The sequence below is a fragment of the Balaenoptera musculus genome, chromosome 7 (genome assembly GCF_009873245.2).
Source record: "Balaenoptera musculus isolate JJ_BM4_2016_0621 chromosome 7, mBalMus1.pri.v3, whole genome shotgun sequence".
In the NCBI taxonomy this organism is placed as follows: domain Eukaryota; kingdom Metazoa; phylum Chordata; class Mammalia; order Artiodactyla; family Balaenopteridae; genus Balaenoptera; species Balaenoptera musculus.
In genome coordinates, this window is record NC_045791.1 from 106,707,249 (window position 1) to 106,717,336 (window position 10,088).

The 10,088-nt window shown below is 49.1% G+C and overlaps 1 protein-coding gene across 6 annotated transcripts in view; it reads left to right on the forward strand.

Annotated features, from left to right (window-relative positions):
• Positions 1–10,088, forward strand: part of DGKD (diacylglycerol kinase delta) — a 111,332-nt gene that overhangs the window by 61,127 nt on the left and 40,117 nt on the right. The window contains exon 1 of one of the 6 annotated variants that reach the window (XM_036857120.1): positions 26–898. The exons of the other annotated variants lie outside the window; for them this stretch is intronic. The gene's annotated coding sequence lies outside the window, so the exon portion shown is untranslated. Of the gene's footprint in view, positions 1–25; positions 899–10,088 lie in introns of those variants that run through there. 6 annotated transcript variants of the gene reach the window in all.

Here is a 10,088-nt window from a genome sequence, read left to right on the forward strand (position 1 = left end):
TTTTTGCTTCATCTTACTTTTTGTTCCTTTTGAAAAACCTGTCTTCTGATAAGTTACATGTGAGTTTGACCTGTGGCCCAGTTGGCTTTGCTCCCTGCCTGGGCGTCCTGCAGTCCCTGTGGCCGGTGTCCTCAGGAGGGCTGGGAGGTGGGCAGGGAAGAGGGTGCTTGGCTTTGACTGGATGCTTCGGGCCCCCGGGTAGGTCGAGTAGCAGTGGTGGTGGGGACCCCTCTTTGCCCCCAAAGCTGCCCTGTGACTGGAGGTGAGGTGCAGCTTCAGAGAGGAGGGTGTCCCGTCCGCAGTCGAGGCCTGGTTCCTCTCTGGAGGGCAGATGTGGGGCGCGGAGCCTGGGTTGGGTGTCTGGACCAGCATCCCGGGCTGCTTTCCCACAGGGCCCTCCAGGAGCTTGTTTGCGCGGTGGTGTCTATTTCTGTGTTTCGTATGGTACCGCGTGAGGAAGTCCCTTGTCTACGCACGTCGCAGCTGTCGTGAATAGTCTGTGTATCAGGGCTTCCAGGTGGGGATTGTGTATGGCGAACCCAGTGTTTCGGGCAGCATCGAACGGCAGGATGTGAGTAACAGGAAGTGACAGAAATGACTGAGCGTGCCAGATGCTTATTCTTGGCCACCTTTCCAAGCCCCGCGGACCGGGGAGCTATATTTAGCCGAGTATTTCCAGGTTCCTAATCCTGCGCGGACACGACCCCTTTGCTCCTCTTTGGGTCGGTGGCTGAACTGCGCCGTGCTGATGGGCTTCTCTGCGTCTCTGGTCTACTTCGGTGACCCACAGGTTCTTGCCCATCGGCTTTAAAACTTGAGTTTTGTTTTTGCTGGGCCACTTCAGTTCTGATCCATTTTGAGCAGTTGGAAAACGTTCTGAAAGAGGGAAGAGTGGAAGGTAAGAGTTCCAGGTGATGGTGGGTGATGAGGCCGTGGGAAGCTGCGTGGGGAAGTTAAAATTATAAGGATTTAGAATGAAGTAAGTGGAGTGAATTGTAGGTTATTGTAAGTACCTCTAGAGGGCTGATTTATGTCTTCTGTTTCTTAGAAGCGGAAGGCTGGGATTTTTAAAGCCATGGGCTTGGTGGTGTGACTTCACCCACATGCTAGAAACGCTCTTTGGTCACCACCTGGCCGAGTAGAAAGCCTGCAGGTCGGATAAGCTTCTTGGTGATGAATTCCCGTTGTCTGAGCTTTGTCACAGGAGAAGTTTCACCCAGATCCCCAAGTACCATGGAGCCTCAAGTAGTCTGCCCATAGATGTGGGTGATTTTTGCCCAGTGGCGTCAGACGGTGCTTCAGGCACGTGTTGACCAGATGCCCATGTGGGCTGCTGGGTGTCTCTTGTACCCAGGTGTCTGCTGTGACTGCCTTCTCGCTGCGGGAGCAGCTGGGGAGCCAGCCTTTTGCTCTCATCGTCGCCTCACATGCCCTGAGCTGTGCTGGCCTTCGGACCAATGCCTTCCTGCTGGAGGACAGCAGGTGACAGCTCCAGGCACGAACAGCAGTAACGGCCTCTCTCATTCACCGGGGCGGTGACCCTGAGGTTAAGAAGCTGAGGACCAGAGGGACGAGGCATCTGTCCCCGTGGCCCTCTGATGGCTCCATCTTTTGTAACTGCTGTGCTGTACTGTCCTCTCTCCACACCTCATTCCATCACTGGGCTTACTGAGCTCGCTTGTCCTTTGAGCAGCAGGACGTGTATCTCTGTGTGCTTTGAGAATCCTCAAAAAGGAAGTTTCTGGGGTTTGATGTTAGCTTCTGGTAGCTGCCACCCTAATGGTTGGCCAGGGGGTGTGTTGGGAGAGAAGGTTCTTTGTTGGTCTCTGAAAGCTTCCTTCTGAGCCGTCCAGCCAGCGCCTCCCCCTTTCTCCCTTCATAAAGCATCAACTCTATTTTCACACACTCAGCCAGCTCTTTTAGGATTCAGAACTCTACTTTGGGATAAGAAATTTGAGAGGCAAATTAGGAACAGTTGTGTCTGCTGTGAAGTGCATGGCAGCTAGCAGAGGTGGGCGGGGAGTGTGACTGCCACGCGAGCGCCCAGAGGAGGGCGCTCTGTGTGGTGAGTGAATGAACGCATGGCCGCCAAGTTCAGGCTGCTGGAGATGCCCCGGCTTTACCAGCAGAATCTGTCTGCAGGCGTGGTTGCAGGCTGACACGTTCCCTTCTGTGAGGCTAAGCTATAACCACAAGGCAAACTATAAACTTATACTGTCAACCATAAGTACAGTAAATTGTACGTACTCTGTATGTGCGTGTGTTTGTGTGTAAATACTATAAACCGTAAGTACAAAACATAGTGTATGTCTCTAGCCCTAGCTTGGATGTTTTCACATATTTTTGTGCCAAAACATTTAACATTTTTAAAAATTATTAAATATTTCAGGCATTCAAAAAGTAACATAATGAACAGCTCTGTACACTTCCCAGCCCGAGAAAGAAACATTGTGGATGTACTCGGAGTCCTTTATACTCCCTTTCTTATCCTGTTCCCTTCCTGCCCTCCCTCCACTGAGGTCACCCCCATTCTGAGTTTGCGGTTTATCATTTGTTTGCATCCTTTTTTATACTTTCTCTACTCATATATGTAGGTATAAACAATACACAGTATTGTTTAGCCAGTTTAAAAACTTCTAATAAATGGTGTCACACTCCACATCTCCTGCAGCTTGCTTTTTTCTCACCCAGTATTGCGTTTCTGAGTTTTATCCATGTGGATACATTCATCTTTAGTTAAGTGGTTCAAGGTTTAAAATGACAGATTCCTGATTTCTAGAATTAAATCAGAATTTCCACAGAGTGGGACATGAGCCTCAGAACTTTTCACAGGTACAGTGAGTTGAGGCTCACAACGCTCCAGGGTTAGTTTTGTGGCTTACATTGGGGTCCAGTGTATGACATGTCCCACTGTCGACTTGTTTTCCCAGATTTCAGCCTTACAAACAGCGCTGCAGGGAACAGTCTTATACTAGTCTTCCTGGGCACACAGCACGAGTTTCTCTAGAGTGTGCTTCTAAGGGTAGAATTGCCAGGTGTGCACGTCTTTAGCTTGATGAGATATTGTCAAATTGTTCTGCAAAACTTTAAATTTTTTAAGCGACCCACCAACAGTGGTAACTTGTGAGTGATGTTATTTCTTTTTATAACGTAGCCAGGCTGATGGCAAGGTGATGAAGTCTCATGAACGAGACAAAATCTCGGCCATGCCCAGTATCTTGTTAGACACCCCAACCCCAGGATGTCCAGAATTGCACTACTGCCCCCCGGCTCCCAGCTGCAAAGCCAGCTCAGAGCCTTCCCCTCCCAGGGTGGCGGCCTCTCCCCCGCTGCTCCAGGGGTCTTTGTGGCTCCTGTCTGCACATTCTGTCAGGAAACCCCTTGTCTTCAGGGTGCGTCAGTCCAGCTCTCCCCTCCCGCCCGTCTCTCGATGGGATTGCTGAGCGCGCTCCCACAAGGCTTCCCGACTTCTGCCCCGCCCCCTACGCCCAGTTGTCAGTAATGCGACCAGAACGATGCTTTTCAAACCCAAGTCAGATGCCAGCCTTCTGGCCAAAAGCTCCACGGCCCCCATTTCACTGGGGCTAAAAGCCAGAGCTCTTACAGGCGCCCGCAGGGCACTCTGGCCCGTCGCTTCTCCAGGCTGCCCGGCCCGCTCCCCGGCTCACTGGCTCCAGCCGCTGGCCGCGCTCCTGCTTCAGCCTCTTCTCTTCCGCGTGCTTCCAGTCTTTCCCGGTGAGGCCTGCCTCCATCTCCTGACCTCCTTTCTCTGGTCTCTCTCCTCTCCCCATAGACTTTATCACCGGGACCACTCTCTGTGCTGTATAATTTACTTCTTTGTTACAGTATTTATTTCCTGTCTGAATTTGAATGTAAGCTCCAGGGAAGAGGGATCTTGTCTGTTTGTTGGAACGGAAGGCTGACTGAATTTATTTCTGAGAAGAAAGGAAGAATTTGGAGCCTCAAGATGAGGGTTGGGCGTGGAGAGGAGGTGAGGTTGAGGCCTCCGGGGGTGGTGGGCAGTTGGCGGGAGGACGTGTCTCGGTGTGTGCGTGGGCCTGTCCGGTGGGCAGTGGGACCTGTGGGTCTGGAGCGGGGGGGGTGGGCAGCTTGTCTTGAGGGTGTTTCTGGTTGCTTCCGGAGAGCACCAGCTGTCAGCGGGCGCTGGGGCCGGCCCACCCCGGAAGTACAGAGCTGTTTGCAGGCAGGCCTGAGGTTCACAGCTGACGTGAGACGTGGCTTCACTGATATTTCAAGCACTGTTGTGTACAGAAGCGAGTCCTGCCATTTCCGGTGCTCTGTCTTGTGCAGGTGTGACTACCAGCCCACGTGTCACAGTCGGGAAACAGCGCGCACTGTGACCCTCATGTCACGTACGGAGGACCCACTTTTGTTTTCTTTGAGATTATGTACCCAGGGTGTGTCCGCATAATATTTCCTTGGCAAATCAGATGTGAATTTCATGAGTTTGTGCCACCTACAAATAAAGGACTTTAGCAAGGTAAGATTATACTTTTAATCTGTGCTGAGTGAGACCACATGTGCCCCTGTTCTTAAGAAATACAGCATCGTTCTGAATGTTTAACATTTAATTTAAACATATTAGTTATTAGAAAATGTTGATTGTGGTTACTTATTTTTAATTAAACCTTTTAGTTCGAGATCATTGTAGATTCACATGGAATTGAAATAATACAGAGATCCTTTGTGTCCTTTACCCAGTTCCGTCCGTTAGTAACATCTTGCAAAACTAAAGTAAAATATCACAACCAGGAAGTTGATATTGGTACAGTTAAGATCCGGGTTTCCATCTCCACAAGGATCCCCTGGTTGTCCTTTTATAGCCACACCCACTCCCATTCTTATCCCCTGGCAACCACCAATCTGTTCTACATATCTGTAATTTTGTTATCTCAAGAATGTTCTGTAAATGGGATCAGGTAGTATGTAACCTTTCGGGATTGGCTTTTTCACCCAGCAGAGCTCTTTGGAGATCCCTCCAGGTTGTTGTGTGTATGATAGTTTCTTTTTATACAGAGTGGTGTTCCATGGAATGGGTGTGCCACTGTGAGTTTAATCATTTACCACTGAAGGACATCTGGGTTGTTTCCAGGTTTTGGTGATTATCAATAAAGCTGCTACAAACATTCATGGACAGGTTTTTGTGTGAACATAGGTCTTCATTTCTTGGGGTAAATGCCCAAGAGTGTAATCCCTGGGTTGTCTTGTAGTTTCATGTTTGGTTTTTAAAGAAACTGCCAAACTGTTTTGCAGAGTGGCTGTACATTCCCCCCAATATGCGCCAGTTTCTCGACATCTTCTCTAGCATTTGGTGTTGTCACTTTCTCCTTTTAGCCATTCTCGTAGGTGTATAATCATATTGTGATTTTAATCAGCATTTCCTGAATGGCTGGTGATGTTGAATACCTTTTCTTGTGCTAATTTGCCTCTGTATACCCTCTGACACTGTGGGGATGTGGCTGGCAGGGGTGAAAGTCCCTACCTGGTGTTCTCTGGGCAACACGTGGCGGGTGCTGGAGCCTTATTGCTGCCTGTGTGGTGGGCGTGGGGGCCACAGTTGTTTCTGTTTGGCTGGAGTAGAGTGGTTATTGGCTGCTCTCCCACTGTTGATTCTGCCTTGTTAGGCTCCCCTTTCCTGGAGCCATGGCCGGAGAGGGCAGGCTTTCGGTGCGCTTTTAAATTCTTTCTGTACTCCTTGGTGTTTCTGGCTGGGCTTCTTCAGCTATTTTTAGGATGTCAGGGGCAAACAGAGACCCGAGAGAACTCAGTGCCTTGTCATTCCTCAGGCCCTCTTCTCTCCACCCTTCAGAGCCTTTGCATATTTTTTTTATATCTAAGTCCAGGGTTTTAGCTGTTCTTAGCCAGAGGGGTAAGGAAAAGTGTGTCTAACCACCTCCCCGGGATCGGAAGTCTGCTGGTGACTCTAATTATTTTTGGATCTGTGAGATCCGATGACCCAGGCTGCATGTCTGCCCTGCCTGCTTGCCCTGCTCGTGGCGGCCTGTGGCCCATCCCAGGCTCAGGGCCTCGCATTTATCACTGCTAAGGTGGTTTGGCTTGGCCTCTAGTCCCAGCATGACAAAGTTTGCAGGATCTCGATCTTTTTGTCATTTAAGGTCTCGTTTACAAATGAGAGGCACATCCAAATCCGTGGTGAGGAATTGCTGGACAGGACTTTGCTGGTGAATCATGGACCGCCCTTGTCATCGTCCCCCAGATCGTATTTCTCCACCCTCCATTTTGAGCTCTTGGGAAACCTGGTTGGAGTGGGAGGGGCAGCGGTCGGGTGACTCAGTGAGGTGTCCGTGTCATCCTTGCACTGATCCTGCAGGCCAGTATTCCTGTCAAAGAGGAAACGCAGTGCACCAGACACTGCCTGTTCCGAGTGAGCCCAGGAGAACTCTTGGCGACTGCCGGTTCCTTCCCTACATTCAGCCCCTCCATTCCTGGCATCGCTCACGTGGTAGTCTTGCCTGGAATCCAGGTGGGGACCCGCTGTTGGGTAGAGGTCAGGAGCCAGGCCTGAGCCAGCCTGCCCAGAGTCCCGGCCCCCTGCTTCGTTACTTGTGGGACTTGGGGCAAGTCACTCGGCAGGCCTCAGTTTCCTCTCCTGATACCTCCTCCATCGCGTGGTGGGGAAGCTGGGACAAGCAGACACCTGTCAACACCTAGCAGATTTCCCAGCATTGCCAAGTGCCCGGCCAGGGGAGCCGCTGCTGACGTCCTCTTGGTTGCTTCCCTGTCCTGTCCGCTCCTGTGTGTGTAACTCAAGTGTCCACCTTCTCCATCGAGACATCATATCTGTGTGTTTCCAGCATGTCTCCTTTTTCTCCTTGATTTCTCAAAGATCACGGCCCGGGGTTTAGTAACCTCCCCGGCTAATTCTTCCCAGGATATTGGAAGATATTTGTCTGACTTGGGTGTCTTAGACTCATTTAGAGTAGCTAGCATTTTCTTATATTTCCAGGAAGATCATTTCTATGAAAAGATGGGAACAAAAATTAATAAGGAAAAAATATAGAACTTAAAAAGTTCTTTTTTTGTTTTTAGCATATATTATAAACTTAAGGCTTTATTTTTAAAATAATTATAATTAATACATGCACATGGTAAAGAGTTCAAAAGGATGAAAAGGTATAAAGTAAGTTTCCCAGTCCCTCAGAGATCCCCTCCCCGAGGTGACTAAGTTACTTTTTCCTGTACACCCAGACTATTCCTGCAGTTTGTTTTGAGCACTTAACAGTATATCTTAGAGGCTGATCCCTGTGAGGGCCTGAAGAGTAAGTAGCTTCAGTCTGTTGAGGGCTGTGTAGGCTCCCGATACGTGAAGGTGCCATGATTTATGTCGCCAGCGTCCTGCCAGCCATACCTTGATCAGTATTTCAGTTGTTCCTTTTGTCTTTACAGTGAACCTTCCTGAATTACCTGGTATACACTCTGTGTCAGTGCTCATGAAGACATATTTGTAGAAGCACTATTGCTAAGACGAAGATGTATATTTTAAAGTTTGCTAGATTTCACCAAATGTTCTCTGTAGGAGTTTATTTACACCGATGTATGAGACTCAACAGAGCAGGTTATCAAACTTGTGTAGGTAAAAAATAGGTATCTTGTAATTTTTTTTTTTTCATTTATTTATCTATGGCTGTGTTGGGTCCTCGTTCCTGTGCGAGGGCCCTCCCCAGTCGCGGCAAGCGGGGGCCACTCTTCATCGCGGTGCGTGGGCCTCTCACCATCGCGGCCTCTCTTGCTGCGGAGCACAGGCTCCAGACGCGCAGGCTCAGCAATTGTGGCTCACGGGCCCAGTTGCCCCGCGGCACGCGGGATCCTCCCAGACCAGGGCTCGAACCCGCGTCCCCCGCGTTGGCAGGCAGACCCTCAACCACTGCGCCACCAGGGAAGCCCGGTATCTTGTAATTTTAATTTGCATTTGTCTTATGAGTAAGGCTGACCACTTTTCCTGTGTTTAAGATCTGTCCACTATTTTAATATAGCTCTGCCAGTCTCTCATGTTTATGTATACACTTCTGTCTTCTTTTGCCTCTCTCTTGTACATTTAGTTTTCTAAACAGACTTTATCCAAGGGTCTGGGTAGCTATGCCATTTTTCTTTTTCTTCTTTTGGTGCGGGGTGCTGCGTTGGGTCTTCGTTGCTGCACGCAGCTTCCTCTAGCTGCGGCAGGTGGGGTCTGCTCTTCGTCGCGGTGCGCGGGTTTCGCATCGCGGTGGCTTCTCTTGTTGCGGAGCACGGGCTCTAGGCGCGCGGGCTTCAGTAGCAGCATGCGGGCTCAGTAGTTGTGGCACGTGGGCCCTAAAGTGCACGGGCTTCAGTAGTTGGGGCACCTGGGCTCAGTGGTTGCGGTGCGGGGGCTCTAGGGTGCGCGGGCTTCAGTAGTTGCAGCACACGGGCTCTAGAGCGCAGGCTCAGTAGTTGTGGCGTGTGGGCTTAGTTGCTCCGCGGCATGTGGGATCTTCCCGGCCCAGGGCTCGAACCCGTGTCCCCTGCATTGGCAGGTGGATTCTTAACCACTGCGCCACCAGGGAAGTCCCTGCCATTTTTCTTTTGATTCAGTTACATGGTTAGTTTTATTCCAAGTTCTATATTCTTTTTACTGAAGTATAGCACACATATGGAAAAGTGTACTGATTATATCATCTACAGGTTGACGAATGTTCTGGATCAAGGGACAGAACGTTAGCAGCCTCCAGTAGCTCTCTTTTGTACCCTTCTCCCCAAAAGCAACTCCTGGAAGCAGCTAGCTTCTAACCCTATAGATTAGTTTTACTTTTTTTTTTAACTTTGTATATGCATAATGAACTTATATGAATAGTATATATATATTTTTGTGTCTGGCTTCTTTCAGCATTGTAAAACTCATCACATTGTTGCATGTAGCAGCAGGTGGTTCATTCCCATTGTTCTGCAGTATTCCATTGTACTAATACGTTATAGGTTATTTATCCACTTTACCCATGCAGGGCATTTGGGTTGTGTCTTGTACGGGCCCCTTAAGAGTAGTGATGCCATGAAGTCCTTGTCTGTGTCTCGACGAGAAGGAGATATGTTTGTATTTCTGTTGGGCCAATGGGTGGAATTGCTGAGCCATAGGGTGACTGTACCAAATTGCCTTCCCACCAACACCGCCTGAGAGTTCCGGTTGCTCTGCGTCATCGCCAACGCTCCATACTGTCTTTTGACACTGAGTGCTTTTCTTAGCTCAGCCACCGTGCAAGGTGTACCACATGGGGGTTTTAATTTCTACTTCCCAGATGACTAATCAAGTTGGGCACCTTTTCGTGTCCCTTATTGGCCACTTGTGATATAACTGTTGTGAGATAAGTGTTGAAGTCTTTTGTCCGTTTTCCTGTTAGTTGGTCTGCTTCTCTCCTTACTGATTTTTAAGTTTTTCTACCTCAGGAGAATTCCAGCAAGTGTCTAAGAATTCAGATCTGTTTATTGTGCTTCTGGCCTCCTCAGAGGATCATGTGAGAAATGCTTCCAGTGTTTTCTCTGCTCTTCCACTGGACTATCCTTTCTGTTTCATGCATGTTCTGACTTCAGGGTGTGTGGGGTGCTTTCACTCTTGAGTTTGTGGGTTTCCACATGGCTGTCTGTCTTCTCGCCCCATCGTATTCCTCTGCTCCATCCCTTAGTACCACGTCTGCTTATTCCAGTTGTGGACCTGGCCCGCTGAATCTCTGTGCTGTCGCTGATCTGTCCTAAGTTCACGTTATTACCCTACTTTTAATTTGCATTTGCCTTCTAAGTTCATTTAGTTGTGTGAACTGTTTCTTACCATATAAATTTGCTTGAAAAATATAGAGTATCTTTTAGTCTCTAAAGTCTTTTCTGTGTGAAGGCTAGGTTTTGGAGATAGTTCTAGCTTTTTCGCACCATTCCTTGGTTTCTAGGAGTTACAGTATTGGCTGCAGCCCAAACAAAGGGACACTCTTATTATTCCTTAGGGCATCTCCCCTGAATCCTGCCTTCTTCCTGCCTTGGACTCATCCAACACCTGCTTTTCTCCTGGGTCCTGTCCTGCCCGCTGTGTCTCCAAAACCAAGGGG